Source organism: Canis lupus, chromosome 18, assembly GCF_003254725.2.
Source record: "Canis lupus dingo isolate Sandy chromosome 18, ASM325472v2, whole genome shotgun sequence".
Lineage (NCBI taxonomy): Eukaryota > Metazoa > Chordata > Mammalia > Carnivora > Canidae > Canis > Canis lupus.
Genome location: NC_064260.1, coordinates 26,090,926 through 26,108,400, shown reverse-complemented (window position 1 = coordinate 26,108,400; position 17,475 = coordinate 26,090,926). Strand labels below are relative to the sequence as shown.

General features: G+C 50.1%; 1 long non-coding RNA gene across 1 annotated transcript; it reads left to right on the top strand.

Annotated features, from left to right (window-relative positions):
* Positions 1–11,235: 11,235 nt before the first annotated feature.
* LOC112663515 (uncharacterized) lies at positions 11,236–12,406 on the top strand. The gene is made up of 2 exons (XR_003139307.3): positions 11,236–11,561; positions 11,769–12,406. It is a non-coding gene; the product is annotated as an uncharacterized LOC112663515 (long non-coding RNA).
* The last annotated feature ends 5,069 nt before the right edge of the window (positions 12,407–17,475 follow it).

Here is a 17,475-nt window from a genome sequence, read left to right as displayed (position 1 = left end):
AAAAGGCGCCTGGCAAACTTTGCAGCCTGAGGACCGCAGAGGCTGGACGGGCAGGGGGGGGCTGCGCGGGGGGTGGGGGGCGCTGGCCAGGGCCTCTCAGCCGCACAGGCGGCCTCCTTGCCTTGGGCGCCAGGTCCCCACGGGCGCGAAGGGGACCCACTGCTGCCGGGGCGCAGGGCCTGCGGGTGGGGGTGCCTGGGAGGCCGGGCTGCGCTCTCCCGCCCCTGGCAGGGTGGCCAGCAACAGGTGGCTCTCCTGGGAGAGGAGTTTGGGCCAAGACTCCAGGGGTTCTCTAACGGGGTAAATCCAGCAGGGCTTCATTGTACGGCCTGAGCCCTTCTTTGTTAGGAAGCAGCTTGGGGGAGAGACGCGGAGCTGGGGAGGGGGCGGGGGCACTTTTGAACATCAGCCATTTGACCGTGGGGGCCAGGGTTCAAATCCTCCGGAGAGTAGAAAAGGCTGAAAAGGAGGTCACGCCTTGGGCGCCCCCGCACCTTTCATTCCGCGCTTTATGTTTCATGGGAAAAATCCAGTGCCTGGTGCTGGCCGAGCCTCGTCAATGGGAATTCCATGTGTCGAGAGCAGGGTGGCTGGTGGTTTTTTTTTTTTTTTAATCTAGGGAAGCAGGCAGCACTCTCAGCGGTAGTACTGTATTTTTTTCCCTACAAATGATCTTCTAGGAAAGCTGAATCACCTCCACTCTGAAGAGCAGCCACTTCTGGGAGGTGGAACACAAATCTCCAGGGGGGGGAATGCACCCCCACACAGCCTTTAAGTACAGACGTGGGGGCACCATTTGACTGTGGAGCCACAGTGCACTGGGGAGCACGGGGGTCAGCGGGCAGTGCACCGGGGAGCACGGGGGCAGTGGTCAGTGCTCCGGGGAGCACGGGGGCTGGGGAGCAGTGCACCGGGGAGCATGGGGGCAGTGGGGAGTGCACCAGGGAGCACAGCAGCCAGTATGCAGTGTACCGGGGAGCACGGGAGCAGGCAGGCAGTCCACTGGGGAGCACAGCAGCCAGTAGGCAGTGCAGTGGGGAGCATGGGGGCAGGCAGGCAGTACACTGGGGAGCACGGGGGCCAGCGGACAGTGCACCAGGAAGCATGGGGGCAGGTGGGCAATGCTCCGGGGAGCACAGCGGCCAGTACGCAGTGCACTGGGGAGCACGGGAGCAGGCAGGCAGTCCACTGGGGAGCACAGCGGCCAGTAGGCAGTGCACCGAGGAGCACGGGGGCTGGCGGTCAGTGCTCTGGGAAGCACAGAGGCTGGTGGGCAGTGCACCAGGGAGCACGGGGGCCAGTGGGCAGTGCTCGGGGAGCACGAGGGCCGGTGGGCAGTGGCTCTCTGCACTGGGCCCGCTGTCGGAGACGGGGTGCTGATTGCCTGTCAAGCGGCGAGTAGCAGCCTGTGCACCCTGGAGCTAGGGGAGCACTGGGCTGGGCCACCGAGGAGGGAGTCTCCTCAGCCAGGGGTGGCACAGAGGCTGGGGGAGGGTGCCTGGAGGTCAGACCCCGGCCGGCAAGCCCCCAGAGCTGGGGTAACCCCAGCGCCCCCTGTGCGACTCTGAAACAGGCCGGCGAGGCGGGCAGGGGACGCAGCTCTCGGACTGAGGCCTCGGGCTAAGCAAGCAGGGGGCGCCGACTGCGACCCCGAGGACGCCCTTGGGAGGAGGGAGAGCGGGCCAGTGCTCCCCACCCACTGCCCACGGCTGCGGAAGCCCCGGCCCGGGCACTGCCCCCCACCTTGTGCCCAGGAAAGACGAGGGACAGCCTTCGACAGCCGCGGAGGCCACTAGGGTCTCTGGCGTCATTCCTCTGGGAAGGCAGTCACTTCTGTTCTTTACCTAAGTCAGCAAATGTGTGTCCCCTTTTGACGGGAAGGGCGAGGAGCGGGTGGCCAGGGCAGCCCTGCGGGTCCTCCCGGGCCCCCAAACTCCTCGGTGTCCCCGGCCACCCGCGGTGCATCCCAGGGACCCCAGAGGCCCACGCACAGCCACCCGTCACGGTCCCCCAGGTGCCAGGTGCCCCCTGGCCTGCGGGGCCTGCGGGGCCGGGACCCCCACGGGCACAAGTGTGTGCCTCGCACGGATTTCTCTGCCCACGCGCTCGCCTCCACCTGCTGTCCCCACTCAGGGCGGGTCTGGGCCCTGAGTGCACCTGGTGACCCTGCGCCGGCCTTGGGTCTCCTCGTACTCATTCAGGAGCGCTGGTGTCCTCGGCGCTGCAGGCCCAGCCGCGAGTGCCCGTAGGCCCATCAGGAGAAGAACCAAGTGCAGCTTTTCCCTTCAGCGCTTTGCATGAGCCCCGGGGCTTCACCTTTGGGGGTTTTTTGGTCTTTTTCACCTTCGTTTCTCAAAAGAAAAATCAGGGCAGGAGCAGGGCCAGCTACATAATTTGTGGGGCCCAGTATAAAATGAAAATGTAGGACTCCTTGCTCAAAAAGCAGGAAAAAAAGTGCTGACAGAGGCGCTAAAACATAAAACTTTTTTCCTCGAGTATTTCTCTCAATTTGTCGTGTTTTTTATTTGCTGTTTACTGTGCTAAATAAAAAATTAAAATGTAACTTATCAGCATGAAGTTTACCATCCATCTTTATATTGTTGCGTGCTACACAAGAGCATTTATTTGCAGACTCACCTGAATTATGCAATTCATATTTCATCAGTCGTACGTGCGTAGGTATCCTGTTCTTACCTGAGTGACGGAAACATTGAACAAAATGTACTCAACTGGTTTTATTTCTTTTTGAATGCAAACATTCTACCAATGCTCTCTGACTTGGGCTCCCTGATGAGGAAAATGACCTATTAGCTGTCCAGTCCTTCCCTTTCCTCCTACATCATCATTTCTGCCATAGATGGGTGGCAAATACGGGGGCGGGGGGGTGCAAAGAAGAAACTATATGTTAGGGTCCTTTGTCCACTAGTGTTGCAAAGGACCCCACTGCTGTCTTTCCACGTTTGAAGCGAGTTCTGGAGCAAGTGGCACTACGTCTCAGTACCGTCAATGCCCCCACTTACTCCCAGACTTGCGTCTCCCTGGCTTTGAGTCTCTTGAGCTCCCACTGGAATTCTCTACCCTCGAGGGACCGCCAGCACTATCGGGCAGCAAGGGATGGGGAGCGTGTCCATGGCGCGTATCTTCTCCACCCGCACACTGTCCACTGTCCCACAGACTTGACTTACAAAACCCAAGTTCAAAGGCAAAATTATCAACTTCAAGACAATGACGTTAGAGTAGTAAACCAAGCATGAAGCCCTTGTGAGCACAGGGCCGTGTATGACCACACAAGTTGCACACCCAAGAAGCCAGACTAGGCGGGAGGAGGTGAGAAGTAACCCAGATACCAGACTGAGAACATTGTTGCTCATGCTCCCTCATCAAGGCAATAATCCCATCTGCAGGAGAAAAAAAACAAAAACAAAAACAAAAAACAAAAAAACAAGATCCTTCAGCAGCCTCCATTTTTGATGCATTGGGATTGTCTTCTCCTCTAACCAAGTCCCACTCTGCGAAAAGCCCACCAGTTCATGGTGACAGTATCACAGCTTGGAAGACAGAAGTCATCTGCTGATCCCTTCTGAGTCTGCCGAAGCCTTGGGTTAGAGCCTGGCCTGGAAATGAAGTAGCCATCCGGTCCCTCCCCACCACTTCTGAGCTTGGCTCCATCAAACAGACCCTTTGCCTGATATGTACTTAGATTTCACCGTCTACACATGAATAAAATAAAACTTAGCTTGCTTCATGAATAACGGTGCTAATCATTTAACGGCAGGTTCTCAAAAATGACTTCGGCAGTAGGTTCAACTGACATCGACAGTTCAACTGACAGTCGGGCTTAAGGCTCAAAGAGTCAAGAGGGAGATAGTCCTATATTATTCTGATGGACCGTAATGGAAAGGAAATTTTCCCTTCTGTCATCAACTGCCTCCTTACCCTCGAAGGAGCAAAGCTAGAGGACACCTCAGGAATGTGAGGTGGACTAGAGTGGAAATCAGATGGCATTAAAAATGCATCCAACCTAGGGAACAAAGACACCGTTGACCCTCCATCGTGGGTTCAGGGGCTTTGAGAATTGTGTTTTCAGCCTTAATCTAGTTTTTCGTTCTTGCGTGGTCCTTTAGGTGAGAGAACACCCCTTTGTGAGACATTTAGCTTAGACTAAGTTACTAGGAGTACCTAGAGAAAAGAGGGAAAGGAATCACTCTTCTGCTTTTGTGTGACCTTTATGGGACTTGGAAGCTGCTACAGCAACAGCCCAGTTAGTGGATGGGAAGGCCAATCGATGAATAATTACTTATTGTTTGTGAAAGAGGCCGGCACAGTGCTTGGGCCATGGTGCGTATTTAATAAACGCTAGTTGACTCTGAGCATGTCTCGTGATTATGGCATATATGGTATGTGCTGCAGTTGAGAGAGCCAAGGATTCGGCCTCAGACCACATAGATTCAAGCAAGCAAGGGAATGTGTGATCTTGAACAAATTATTTAGCTTCATTGTGGCCTGCTTACCTCGCCTGAACAACGGGAGTATTCACACTGTAATACCTACCCTGTCGAGAATGAAGTGAGACATTAGGTGGCTTGTCCAAGAGCACTCTGGAGTATTCCACGTATGTGATACAGGCGTTGCACCGGGCTGTGTGTGCCCATAAGCAGAGGTTACAATTTTTTTTAAATCATGTCTTCCTCTCTCTCCCATCTCAGTTAGCAGAGGTAGACTCTGGGAGGTAGGACTCTCACAGTTTCCTGAATACAGTCTGATGGTGAATAGTTCAAGGTTTGCAGGCGGACAGACCTGGGTTCAGGTCTTGGCTTCTGTATTTGGTTGGTTATGTGACTTATGACAAGTTATTTAAACTTTCTAAGCCTCAGTTTCTTGACATTTAAAATTTGAGAAATAACAGTACCTACCTCAAAAGTATATGATGCTGACTCACTGAGTTAGTGTTATTTCTTTTACTGTTGTTTTCATGATCGTACCTCTGGTCCCTGGTGGAGCCAAGGAAACATTAGAGAAGTGGTGGGAGCACCTTCTCATGGCATGTCGTGCTGTGGCATTTCTACCAGGTGCTTTTCTTTCCTGGGTGGATTCTTCCTCCTGTGAAGATACCAGGGTGTTCTTAGACCTTCCCACATACGCTGGGACTCCTCTTGGGAGATGCTGGGTAAAATCGATCTTTCCCCACCTTACCCTCTGATAGCCAAAGGAACTCTTCTCCATTGATACTGCTAAGGCAGGGAGAGGCCTCGGAAACTTTCCTGGACTTTTTGCTTCAACTCCAAGCCCGTAAGTTCTTTTCCTGAAAAGAGGAGACATCCAGGTAGGGGGAGAGGGGCTCAGTCTATGGTTAGCACAGATCTGGACCTCAACAGTATAGATGTGAGAAGATTATCTGTGTTTGGCTCGATGGAGCCCAGAGGCAAGACTTGAGTTTCCTCCTATCCACTGGGGCAAATCTCCAAGTCCTCCTTGGGCATTGTGAGTGTCCCTCAGGGATTCCTTGGAGGCAAGTATGACCTTCTACTCTCCTTCTAGATCTTGAGTTTCAGTGGCTTTATTCCTAGTGGAGAACAGAAGAAAGTAACCCCTTACCCGGTCCCCTTGGCCTCATGAAAAATTGGGAACTCAACAAAAATGTATGGAGGGTCCACTAGACAGCATGTCATATACTAGGCTCTGAAGATACAGAGATAATTAAGACATGGATCCCGCTTGCCATCATGGCAAGTCTAGAAGGTAAAAAAAGGCCGTTAGCAATTCACATTCTTCCTTTGGTAAGACCTTTACCAACCCTAGGTTCTTAGGAACTTACAAAGCCCTTGCTTGACCAATAATCCACCACAGGCTTCCTTTCCCTGTTCCAGATTCCTCTGTCCTGTGTCTCATTCTGTCAGGAATCCTTTCATCCATGTGCTCATATGAGCATGTTAATTGGTGTGGATATATCATTTGAAATAGAAGAAGTTCCATCCATTAAAATCCACTTTTTTTTTTTTTTGTTCCAGACACTTGGTATGTTTGGTGAGGGGGCCAGGATTTTGTGGCAGTTCATCCTATTTGAAGCTCATGGGATGATTACATTAGGGTTCATGGGTCTCAGAACAATAGGATTTACCCTGACCACTACATCTTGGGTATTAAAAAACCACTGAGCGTGGGAAGATCTGCTTTCCAAGGAGTGGCCTCAATCTAGGACAGGAGTTAGGATCCCAGTTCACTACAAGGGATATTTGCTTCTACTTACTTTTCTATATTGAATTAACACATATTTGGAAAATGAATCATTTAGGGAGAGGATTTTTTTTTAAGGAATAGTAAAATAGCCACTAGCCCTCCCTGAAAACTCCTTTGTTAGTCATTTCCACCAAGGCATGAGGATTTCTCCCACTCTACATTAACCTGCTATTTATAAACTCTCAGAATTTTAAAAGCTTTACCACCTATATTGTGTTCAAGGAATCTGGTGAGCTGAACATTTGGGAGCAGAAATCAATGAGGTCATTCCTTTGGCCTGTGACCTGGGGCAAGGTGACCCTCCCTCCAGGTTTTACTTCCCTTAGACAGATTAAAGGAACACCTTTGGGTTTTTCCCCCTCTAGAAGGTAGGGGCTTCAGTACTCATCAGCGACCACTACATTCTCTTGTCTGTCCCCTGGTCTTCAGAGACTCTGTGATTAATTGGTGGAAGCAGGTGTGTCAGCTGGGCTCTAGTCGAGGTTCTGCTGCCCTAACCTAGAGAACTTAGGTGATTCACTTGGCCTTTCATGACCTCATCTCTGAAGCAAGGGTCAGAGTTGACCAACCCTATAATTTATGCAATATCATGAGTGCTGCTCAGAGCAAGCTGAATAATTCTTGTCCTTACGGAGCTCCTAAGGCGTCTGGAAGAATAAGCATGTATGAGTCTAATGTAAAGTTTGTCCTTGTTACCAGTCTTCCTTTATGGTTGTGGGATGCAGGGGGTCAGTGGTTGTTCAGACCTCAGACAATAGGTTTCCCTGGTCCCACTTGTCCCCACGATGTCTGGCACTCCAGAGACAATTGACAGCAAATACAACGCAAGACTGAATAAGGATTCCTTTTCCCCTGGGACCTATACATGCCCAGCCCCTCCCAGCACTTCAGAGATCTTTCTGTTAAGAAGAGAGACTCAGAACACAAGCCAGGGAGCCTGGATGCAAACCCTGCCTACTAGATAGTTCGGAGACCTCAGACAAGTTCAGTAACCTCTCTGTTTCCTCAATCTATGAGATGGGGATAATAATCGTACCCACCTCCTGTGGTTACAATAAGTAAATGAATACATATGAAGAGCTTAGGACACTGCCTGGTGTATGAAAAGCGGTCAGTTGGATTCTTGCTGTTATTAGCGTTTCCTCTATTCTTAAGGCATCTCTGTCCCTAATATCCCACCCGTTCAAGTCCCTCGTGGGGGACTGTTAGGCATTTGAAGGGGAGTTCAAGGAAAATATAAATACTCTCTAACTAAGCAGGATGCACATGAAGCCAGGTTGCAGAATGATGCAGGCTGGTCTGGTCCCTGCTGAGGGCTTGGTGCATCCATTTCAAGGCCTGGAAGTCAACCAGACCATAAATCCCTAATCGTAATAAGCCCCTTGTATGCATGAGTCTGAGACCCAATCAAAACATTAATAATTCTCCCGAGTTACAATCCAGACCAAAGTTGTGTTTCGATTTGCAACTTAACATATTGTTTGAAGCCCATTAGAACCTCTGTATTTGCTCCTACTGGTGGCTGGCAGCAGCAACTTATTCCATGAGTCAAAACATTTGGTGTCAGTCCTAGAGACATGGAGCTGAAAGGACAAGACAAGACTGGGCCTGAGTCCTCTCTTCTTCCTGTCGCCAGTGGTTCTCAGGCTCTTCAAGGCAGTAGCTCCTTCATTTTTTTTCTCCTCCATGTCATCAGAAGCCTACCTTCTCACTGGACAGCTTCCTTGTCTTGACTTCAAGAGGAGGGTGGGTAGTAGCAGCCAAGCATATGGGGTGATTGAAGGCAGGGTCTTTGTCATCTAGGATTATGAGGAGTACCTCCTGTGAGGTTTGCTCTGCAGCCTGCACTTGCTCTACATGGTCCAAGCCCCCATGTCAAAGGGGCCAACACTAACCCTTAAGCAGAGTTGGGTAAATAGAGCCCAACGAAGTTACAGATCAGGATTGATGAAGTCATGATTTGAGAGCTGCTGATAAAATCCATAGTTTACCTCTCTCTCCCCCAGGTTATTCTTTTTCTTTTCCCCCCCAGGTTATTCTTAATGGCAGTTCCCAAAGAGCCTTTTCCTTACAGGCATGAGCCCTAAAGAATTCTATCCTTGAACTAGGTCCCCAGATGTTGGTCATTCAGTTCATCCCAAGTTATAGAAGTCCGACGCATCTGCCAAAGATGTAACGAGTCCCTCTTGTCCACTGTTAGTCCAGAGTCGAAGGGATTATGTGAGAGAGGGAAGAGGAGGTGAACTGCTTCAGCCTGGTGGTAATTCTTCCTCGTGAGACAGGTCATACTTGGCCTATGAAAAGGAAACAATGGAATGAGAAGGAACATCAGATATTTCCATCGGTCCTGGTTGGGACTTAAGGTGTGCCCAGGTTCCCCGTACTCATGGAAACTTCTAATACCAAAGGGAACTCCACTCTTGTCTGTTCTGGAAAATCCAGCTAGGGCTCAAAGAGGGGCTGCCCTGTATTTCAGGATACCAGCTACTACACTTAACAGCTGTTTGACTTAAGGCAGGCTATTTAGCCTAAGTCCCAGCTCCTCAACTATAAAATGATATAAAATTGCAATAAGAACTGTTTCACTCAGTTGTTGTAAGGATTGAATGGGGTGCTACTTACCTATGAGCACAGTACTTGAGATTAGTAAATACTCAATAAATATTAGCTATAGTTAATCTTGATATCACGCCAGCAGAAGGAGGGAGAGGAAGCCCTCATATATATGTAACCTTCCTATATGTCAAGTCTCTGCCTCATTCTGGGTTCCTCCTAAGCTATGTATCATCCTGTAAGTAGGTGAGGCACAGAGCCCCGTGGGTACCCTAAAAGAAATGAGGCCACTGCTAATCAAAATCAGGCTGTGAGCAGATGTTAATTGTAAGAAAGACTAGAAATATTTCCCACTATCTCTTGGGGCTCCTACTATTGCATTGATTAACTGTGAGCCAGAAACTAAGTGTGAGGAAGAAAGGTCTTGTGCCCTGAGAGTGGGCCACCTGGTTGACTTGAAGAATCTGAGCAGAGAAGGGACGGGGAAAGCTCAGCTCAGATCCTCAGCAGAATCCATGTTGCCCCTTTCCGGCAGCACCTTAGGTCTTTGAAAGACATGCCGTGTCCATCATTTAGCTTCTCATCTACTTGGGTCTAAAGGCTCCTAACAGCAGGCAAGGACTATTTCCTTCACCCTGCTGCTTAACAGTGGCCAGGCTTCATGACGGCCTCGTAACAAGTTTAAAATAAAGGTCCTTCAGTGCCTACAACTCTAGGTATCTGTGGAGAGAGGGGGACTGGAAAGCTAGAGCACATTCCAAATTCCACGGTGAGAGAAGTGTTAGCCTCAAAGTCTCAGCCCCAGATCTCCTTGGTTCAGCCCCAACAGGAACTGTCCTTTCTATACCAAGTTGCACCTGGAGCCCAAGAGTTGAACCTTGCCAAATGGGACTCAATGTGCCTCCCAAGTTCCAGAACTACTGGGCTCTCTGAGAGCAGGATTGGGTTTGGGTCTTCTGCTGAGCACTCTAGTTTTCCCTCAGTAAAAAGGTCTCTGGTAGAGAAAAAGTCTGTGGCCTCTGGGCAGAGATTTGTTTTAGGGAGAAATGAAGCAAATGTAGACTAGAGAAGAGCAGTTTTACCTGGGAGCTCCCTCTACTGGCTCTTTGGTAGAAATTCCTTAGCGGTCCTCCAGCCCTGCCCTGTGGGTGGGGATCCATTTGAGGCATCTGAGCTTCTCGGAGCCTTGAACCCAGGAGAAACTAAGGTAACCTGAGGCACCAAGGAAGATGAGACTCCAGAGCTTGGCCTCTTCTGCTGCCTTAATAATTTCACCTAACGTTCCCTGGGTGCCATCGCAGTGCTCAGGCATCTTACTTGTATGACCTCATTTAATACCACAACCACGTGTGGCGGGGTTTTTACAAATAAGGCAGCCACAACCTAGAAGGTGAAGTAAGTTCCTGGCACCACCAGAGCCCAGCAGACGTCCTGAGGGGCCCTCCTTGTTCTTAGGATTCTCCTGAGTGAAAACTCAAAGAGAAGCGAGAACCAAGGGACCCACGGGAAATTAGAAGTGGATCTTGTTCTCACCACTCAATATAATAGGGGATACCTGGCTATGGGATTGTTCCCTAAAATCCCTGGATTCTAGAGCATTTCGACCTGGCTTTTTAAAAAAAATTCAGCGCATGAGACGATTAAGTACATGATAGTGCTTGCCCAGTCTGTGCTCTCGCTGTGATGCCCAGACTGAAGAACTCGGGGTCACTACCACGGTGCCTGAGAAGAATTCCCATTACAGAGGCGAGGCCTTTTTAAATCTGTGGGACATGTTCACACCTACATTTTAGAAATAAAATCTTGTGAGGTGGGTAAGGCAGGTAGCAGGACGCTCATTATAGAAGTTGGGAATTTAAGATATTGAGTGACATGTTCCAGATTTGGGGTAGGAGCAAATGGCAGAGTCAGGACCAGACCTTCACTCACAGTGTCAGTTCTGACTTTCTGGTTGACGCAGGTTGAAACCGAGGTCCAGACTGGGCTTTTTAACTGCAGAAAATAAAGACAGTGGAGCCACGTCGTTGATCTTTACATATAGATCCTGGCCTGAGTCACTGCTTTCCCTGTTTCAAGCTGGCTCATAATTAAGCTCCCTTGATATTGAGTCACTTGGGAATTAGAAATTCCATGGCCACTTATCTTTCTTAAGGCCCGTCTCTCGCCAACACCCATTTCAAAGGTATCTAGGTCCCTGAGAGAATCCCAAATATTATTTCAACTCTCCTGTACCATGCAAAGATGTAAACTTTCTCACTTAATGCAGAAGAAACTCAAAGCATTTCCACGTTGGTTCTTTCTGGGGATTTGAGATGTGGGCGAGTCACAGGATTCCCGTTCCCCTTTGGGTGGGGTGCTGGGTCCGCAATTTCACTGCTGTATCTCTGAATCTCCATAATGGGACATCAGCCACGCCCAGTTTACCTACCTCCTCCACCCCTACCTCATGATTTTCTGCCGGCTGCCCCTTCTCCCATAGGCAGAGTGATGTCATAATGGGATCAGAATGGTACCTGGTAATAACGCAACAGATCCGAGAGTAGGGTTTCCGCAGCACCTTCTGGGTGCTGTCACTGTCTTAAAGAAACTGGTGCAGTTAAAAATATTCGTCGGTGATGTAACTTCCTGGCCCTGAGCTACCAGTGGAAGCAGGTCTCTCTGGATGGCCTGTTACTACCACAAGCTCTGCTTTGCCAGAAATGTGACTTCTTGGTGATTAAGTTGGTCCCGACCTGCCAATCTAAAGTGAACTCCTATTTGGCCATCTGCTGGTAAGGCTGAGCATCCCTTTATCCAACTGTAGCCCTGAGGATCTGCCCCCTCACCCCCCACCCCAGACCGGGCCACTCCCAGGGAAGGCAAACTAATATCACTGAAGGAGGGGAGGGGAGAGCCTGGAACTGCGTGCTCACAGGGAACTGTGAGTGATGAACTATAGGTTGCTGACGCCATATCCCTTTCATTCTTGCTTGTTGTAGGAGCGCCAGTGATCAAGAGGAGACCAGATGAGTTTTCAAAGCAGTCCTCAGACACCCAGGACCCACCTCATCCTTTGCCTCGTGCTTTCTGCAATGTTGCCGCTTACATTCACTTTCCTCTTAACCCTTCGCCATAATTACCCCGTCCTGATCACCATTCTTCTTCCATTCACGACCCACCCCGCTTTCTCCCGGGCTCCCATTCCATGGGCAGCGGCTTTGCTCACTGTTTGGCAAGTTCCCTGCTGAGTTATATTCAGATGGCTCACGTTAGTTTCCCCTCTCTCCTATCCCCGCTTCATGCCCAGCAGCCCAGCCGTCAGTCCCTAGGTCAGGAAAGCCACAGCCCATCCTAATTGAAGGTGCAAGACTCTCTGCCAGAGCAGTCACACTCAGTGAAGGTACTCAAGGTATCGGGGTGTGACGTAGTTAAAACTAGAAGGAAAGACCAGAAATCCCTTCATCTCAGTCAGATATAGTGAAAGAGCTTATAGTGAAAGACTGTGTGGACTGACTGAGAACGTGGAGGTAGGAAGAAGAGAAGGAGAAAGGTTCTCAGAATTGGACTGCCCCTGAACATAGGATGGAATCATCTAGACTTTTTTTCCCCCCTCCAATTAAATTTGCATTTCATTTTACCACATTGTGATGGCTTCACTCTAGACATTCTCATTTGAGGCCCAAGGCTTTTCTTCATGGGTTCTGAACCACAGGTTCCTGGATGGTGAGGTAAGTGACATTTGCCAGCACTGTCTAGAAGCCCAGTGGTCATGAGATCCACCCTGTTAGGCTGTAAGATTTGTCTGCTGTTGCTTCTTATTGACCCAAATGCCCTTCAGGGATCCCCAGCCAAGCGATAGATGTTAGTCCGGCCTCACAATGCTAATCTCATCCATAAAACAGACGCCAGGATTGACCAAATCAGAATTTGTTTAGGTCATTGTGCTCTCCTTCTCAAAGACAATCACTACAAAAAGTGTGGTTCTTGGAAAACCCACCATACCCAGAAATCATATCCACCTCATTTTATTTCCACTTTTATTGGTAAGCCAGAGCTAATGGAAGATGCCGGGTTATCACAGGTGAGCTGCAAGTCTCTCGTCTCATGACATGATTCAGACTCAATCTGTTACTTAACTCATAGCCTTGCCAATAAGTACAAAAAAACTGGCCAGTCCAGCAAATATGTTAGTGCATTCTTGCTCTGCGCCACAGCCTGTATTTATTGGACTACCAATTAAAGAAATGTGGAGCCCATTTTTTTCCTGTTGGCCTATCAGATATAGTGATCCAAGCAGCTAGTTTCAAGGCATTTTCAACAGTGAAAAGATAAAAAGTGTAGCTAATTCATGAACTCGTGATTGAGCTCTTCCCACCTACCAAATTCACGTATGGTAGGCAACGGTCTATCAACCACAAAATTAGAGCCAAACTCACAGAGGCATCTTGAAGCACCCCTCAGAGAGTTTTTCCCCCCTATAGTCTGTGCTTTTCAAGCTCTGGTCCTCTTCTATTTAGCCTCTGCTAAACTAGAGCATGCTGGCATCCTGAGCCCTACCCCACACTACCTCTGTAGCTTTAGTCACCTATTGTGTGCTTGCTCTGGCTTCCTCGTCTTTGCTTAGATCCTCACCATGAAACCCACTCTAGATATTCCTGGGTGACCCTCTGAGTCCCTTCTCCCAAATGTGCCTTTCATCTGACAAGGCATGGGAAACCCTATCATCTGGTTCTCTGGGGTGTCTAGCAGAGTAGCGTAGGGAGGGAGGAAGGCATTTGAAAGAGCTTGCCCCTTGATAATGAAGGTGTGTGAAGAAGAGATAGTGTCTTAACTGTTCTGAAGTTGAACACTGCAATTGTTTGGAGGTGGAAAGCTGAGAATTTTGAATGCTGGTGGCAACACAAAAAACGGGGGTTGGTGGTGGGATTCTAGTCCCTTTCTTCCAGCGTGCAAGTGGTCCCTAAAAATGTCACTCTCAAACCTCCAAATATGCTGGCTTCTAAGAAGTATTTCCCAAGACTGAATGTACCTCGATCAGGGTAAGTAATGAAAACACGTACTTAACAGGGGAAGGGGATCGTAGAACAGCTTGCATTACGCATGCTGTGGCTCATCTCCCCCATGGTGCTAATGCCTTAGCTCCTGAAGTTTTCAGAATCGGGAACATGAGCAGGGATGCCAGTTTCTAAAGGAGGACAGGAGAACTTGGATCACTGGCCAACCCAAATGCATATTTACTGCTGTTCTCCCCTAAAGACAGCTTTCTTGGAAGACTGGACTGGGGGGTTTCTAACTCCTCCCTAGGGCCACACAAAGGGCTTGCTTCCTCAGTGGAGGAGTAAACATGGCTGGGTGGACGTAAAGTTTGCTGCATCTCCTCTCCACACTGGCTGGCTTTGGATAGATCTCTTGAGTTTTGGATGAGGCTGAGCCAGCAGGTGCTTTCCTTGGTAGACTTGGAGGGGGTTTCTTCTCACGCACAGATTGGCCTTTTAGGGGGGTGGTTCTCCTGGCAAAGGGAGAATGAATCAGTTTCATTATTCAGGCCACTGCTAAGAAAGTCCCAGACATCTGCAATTCTATGCAATGGTGCCTAGAACTGGGATATAAGAGACCAGGCCCTGGAATAGAGGCCCCATGATGGAGTGGTACAGGCATGAGTGTTGGAGCCACGCAGATATGAATTTTATCGGATACCAAGTTTTACCAACTTCAAGCTTTAAGGCTTTTGGACAAGTCACTTCAGCTACCTGGTTTCCATTTCCTTAGCTTTAAATTGGGAAGAATAATAACTAATATTTCTGGAGTGATTTCTGTACTCAACAACCCAGTTGGGTTGGTAACATTGTTATGATGACACCCATACAGTTGCCTCAAGTATTGGATCATTTATGTAAAAGTGCCCAGCACAGTGTCTGTCACAGTGCTGGTGCTCAAAACCCACTGGCTTCTTTTTCCCCTGCTCCATCCCTTATTTAGGTTCAAATAGGTCTACTACCTCACGGGGAAACACCTTTAGGCAAAGAGGTGTTGAACTATTCCCCTTGGTTCATCCCCTGGGACCTGCAGTTTTTTCCTTCTGTAAGCCTAGTACTTTAATTACTGGCATTTTTCTTGGTGCTTGGGGAGGAGACAAGAGACACAGGCGGGACATTTCTGGGCTTCACTGACCCTGAAAGAAAGGAGACTTGGTTCTTTACAAGGGCTTGGTGACAACAGCCTTCCCACTGGCCCTCTTGGGAGAATAAGGGGAAATGAGTCGTCTTCATGCTTGGGATGCCCAGGAATGGGTTGGCGGTACAGAAGGTGGTTTTCCGTGTGCAGAGGTTCCACATCAGTCCATGAATGCCCTAGGTGCTTAGCTCGAATGCTTGAACAGGCATTGGCCACCATGGCACTTAGCAAAAGGTGGTAGGAGAGCTCAGAAAGCCAAGGACACCAACCAGCTCTAGTCCAGGCGTGTACCAAAGGGGCTCAAGTGATGTGGAGGAGAAATGGAGGAGGCTGGCTACTGAGGACTAACTCTCTGCAAACGTTTCTGCTGAGCTTCCTAGGCACACCCTCACCTGCAGTCTGACCAGGAGGCTTGATCCCAGTAGCAAAACCCGGTGGTGGCAGAGGGGCACCCTCTGGCAGGGGGAGACGCTGCGTCCACAGGTCCACTAAAGCTCAAGGAGTACAGTTTTGGCTGCTACATTGAGCACATTTCCTCTACTTCCAAGTCTACCTCGTCTGGTAGAGCTAGAGTCACGGTTTGCTGAAAGATGTCAAGGGACCCCACCATGACCTCAAATGAACCTGCCTTGATCTCAACATAGACACGATGGTATCCAACCACCGTAGTAAGTAGGTCACGTTATTTTAAGTGGTCTCCTCTCTACATAGGAATTAGATGGTCTCTGTGAAGGTGCCCATTTATATGAATTAATGCTTGCACATACCTAGTCTCCTGTCTCCAGAAACATTACCCACTCTTGTGCCTTTAGAATCATCCTTAGCCTGGCGTTTTCATGACTCCAAGAGGGCTGCCCTGAAATGCTGCTGCCACATGATAGGGAAGCTTTCCTGTCCATCAGGCCACATGTCATGATACCATGTGATAAGCCACCTTCAGTGCAACACCCAGGGCCGCCTACCTCCCATTGATACTTCTTCTGACTGCACACCTCCCCCTGTAGCCCCATTCTAGCTTACATTCATACATGCATTCGTGGAGCTAAAAATAAGCAGCTGCTGATGGGCTGCTGCCCTCTGTCTCTGTTCGGTAGGCAGAACTTAATCCACAGACAGGAATTGAGGGTACACCATGGGCTTAAGCTTAAATCAAAATCTCTGAGGCAAGCTACGGTGAAGCCTAGGAAGGTGTGAAGAGGGAGAAGATAGGGTATTAAAGGTCACACTGATGGAAGGTCCTCCCATGATCACTCCCAGGCCTGGTGTCCCAGATTGTAGTGGTAACCAACCTCTGGAAGACTGTTTATGGGCATCAAGGGAAACCACTGTCAGGAAATGTTAAGGATGAGGGTGAATAAAGGTGATAAACCAGGTATCAAGCCAGGTCTCTGCTTTCCAGTGTCCCCCCTGCCTGTCCGGGCAAGGGTTATGTGAATTGGGTCTAGGATGCTGTGTAGATTTGGGCAGGGTAATCCCTGTAGGGTGTGATTTTGTTCAGATCCTTCAATTTGCAGGAATTCTTCCCACTTCCATCACTCCGCCAATCCCTAAACCCTTTGTCATACTGAGGTGTGGCAGGTCTTCTGCTGAAACCTTCAGATTCAGAACCAACACACCGAGGCATGTGAGTGTGCACGCGCGCGTGCACACACACACACACACACTTTGTCACCCTCAGGAAACAAGCTCCATTCGGATAGGTTTAAAAATAGCACTGATCCACTGGGCTCCTTTTTCAGGGATATTATTTTAAGAAGAAGAAAAAAATAAAAGGTCTCTTTGTGGGTCTTTGAGAGAGAGAAAGGGTAAGCCATCACCTAGTCTTTAAAAGTTCTGGTCATGTCGCTGGGGACTGAGCATCTGCATCTTTGTTGAATTTTCTCCTCCCTCACCATTCAACAAAAGTTGTTTATTGGCGACTCCCCTGCCATCAGGATATCTGCGGAGGTGGGTTCCCTTTTTGCGTGGTGAGGAGGGGGTGAGGCTGCAGCAGCGAGCCGGCCCTCCCCTCCCCCCCCCCCGTGACTCCTGGGGCCCAGGGCCTGGGAAGCAGCCCCCCATCCCGGGGAGCCCCTAAACGCTGCTGGCCATTTACAAAGGGGAGTGTGTGCGCGCGTGTGCGTGTGCGCGTGCAGCTGCAGGCTCGCTTGTCCCTGCCCGGGAGTCTATCTGTCTGTAGCTCTGGGAGGCTGCAGCTGGCCGATTCCGTGGGAGACCAAGCAGGATGCGTGGGCAGAGGAGCTGGAGAGGGGGAGGGGCGGGGGGGAGGCGAGAGCGGGGGCACCGCGCGGCCCTAGGAGCTGGCGCCTGCGTCACTCGCGGAGCCAGGGCGCTCTGCCCCACCGGCGCCCAGATCCACCCGAGTCACGGCCCTCGCTGCCTGCCTGCGCGGGCGCGGCCGCCGCCGAAGGGCGGGGAAAGGACGCCGCCGCCGGGTCGCGCGGGGCTGCGGGGGGTCCGGGGCGGGTGGGAGGACGAGCTGGGGGATGAGCTGGGGATGAGCTGGGGGCGAGCTGGGGATGAACTGGGGCG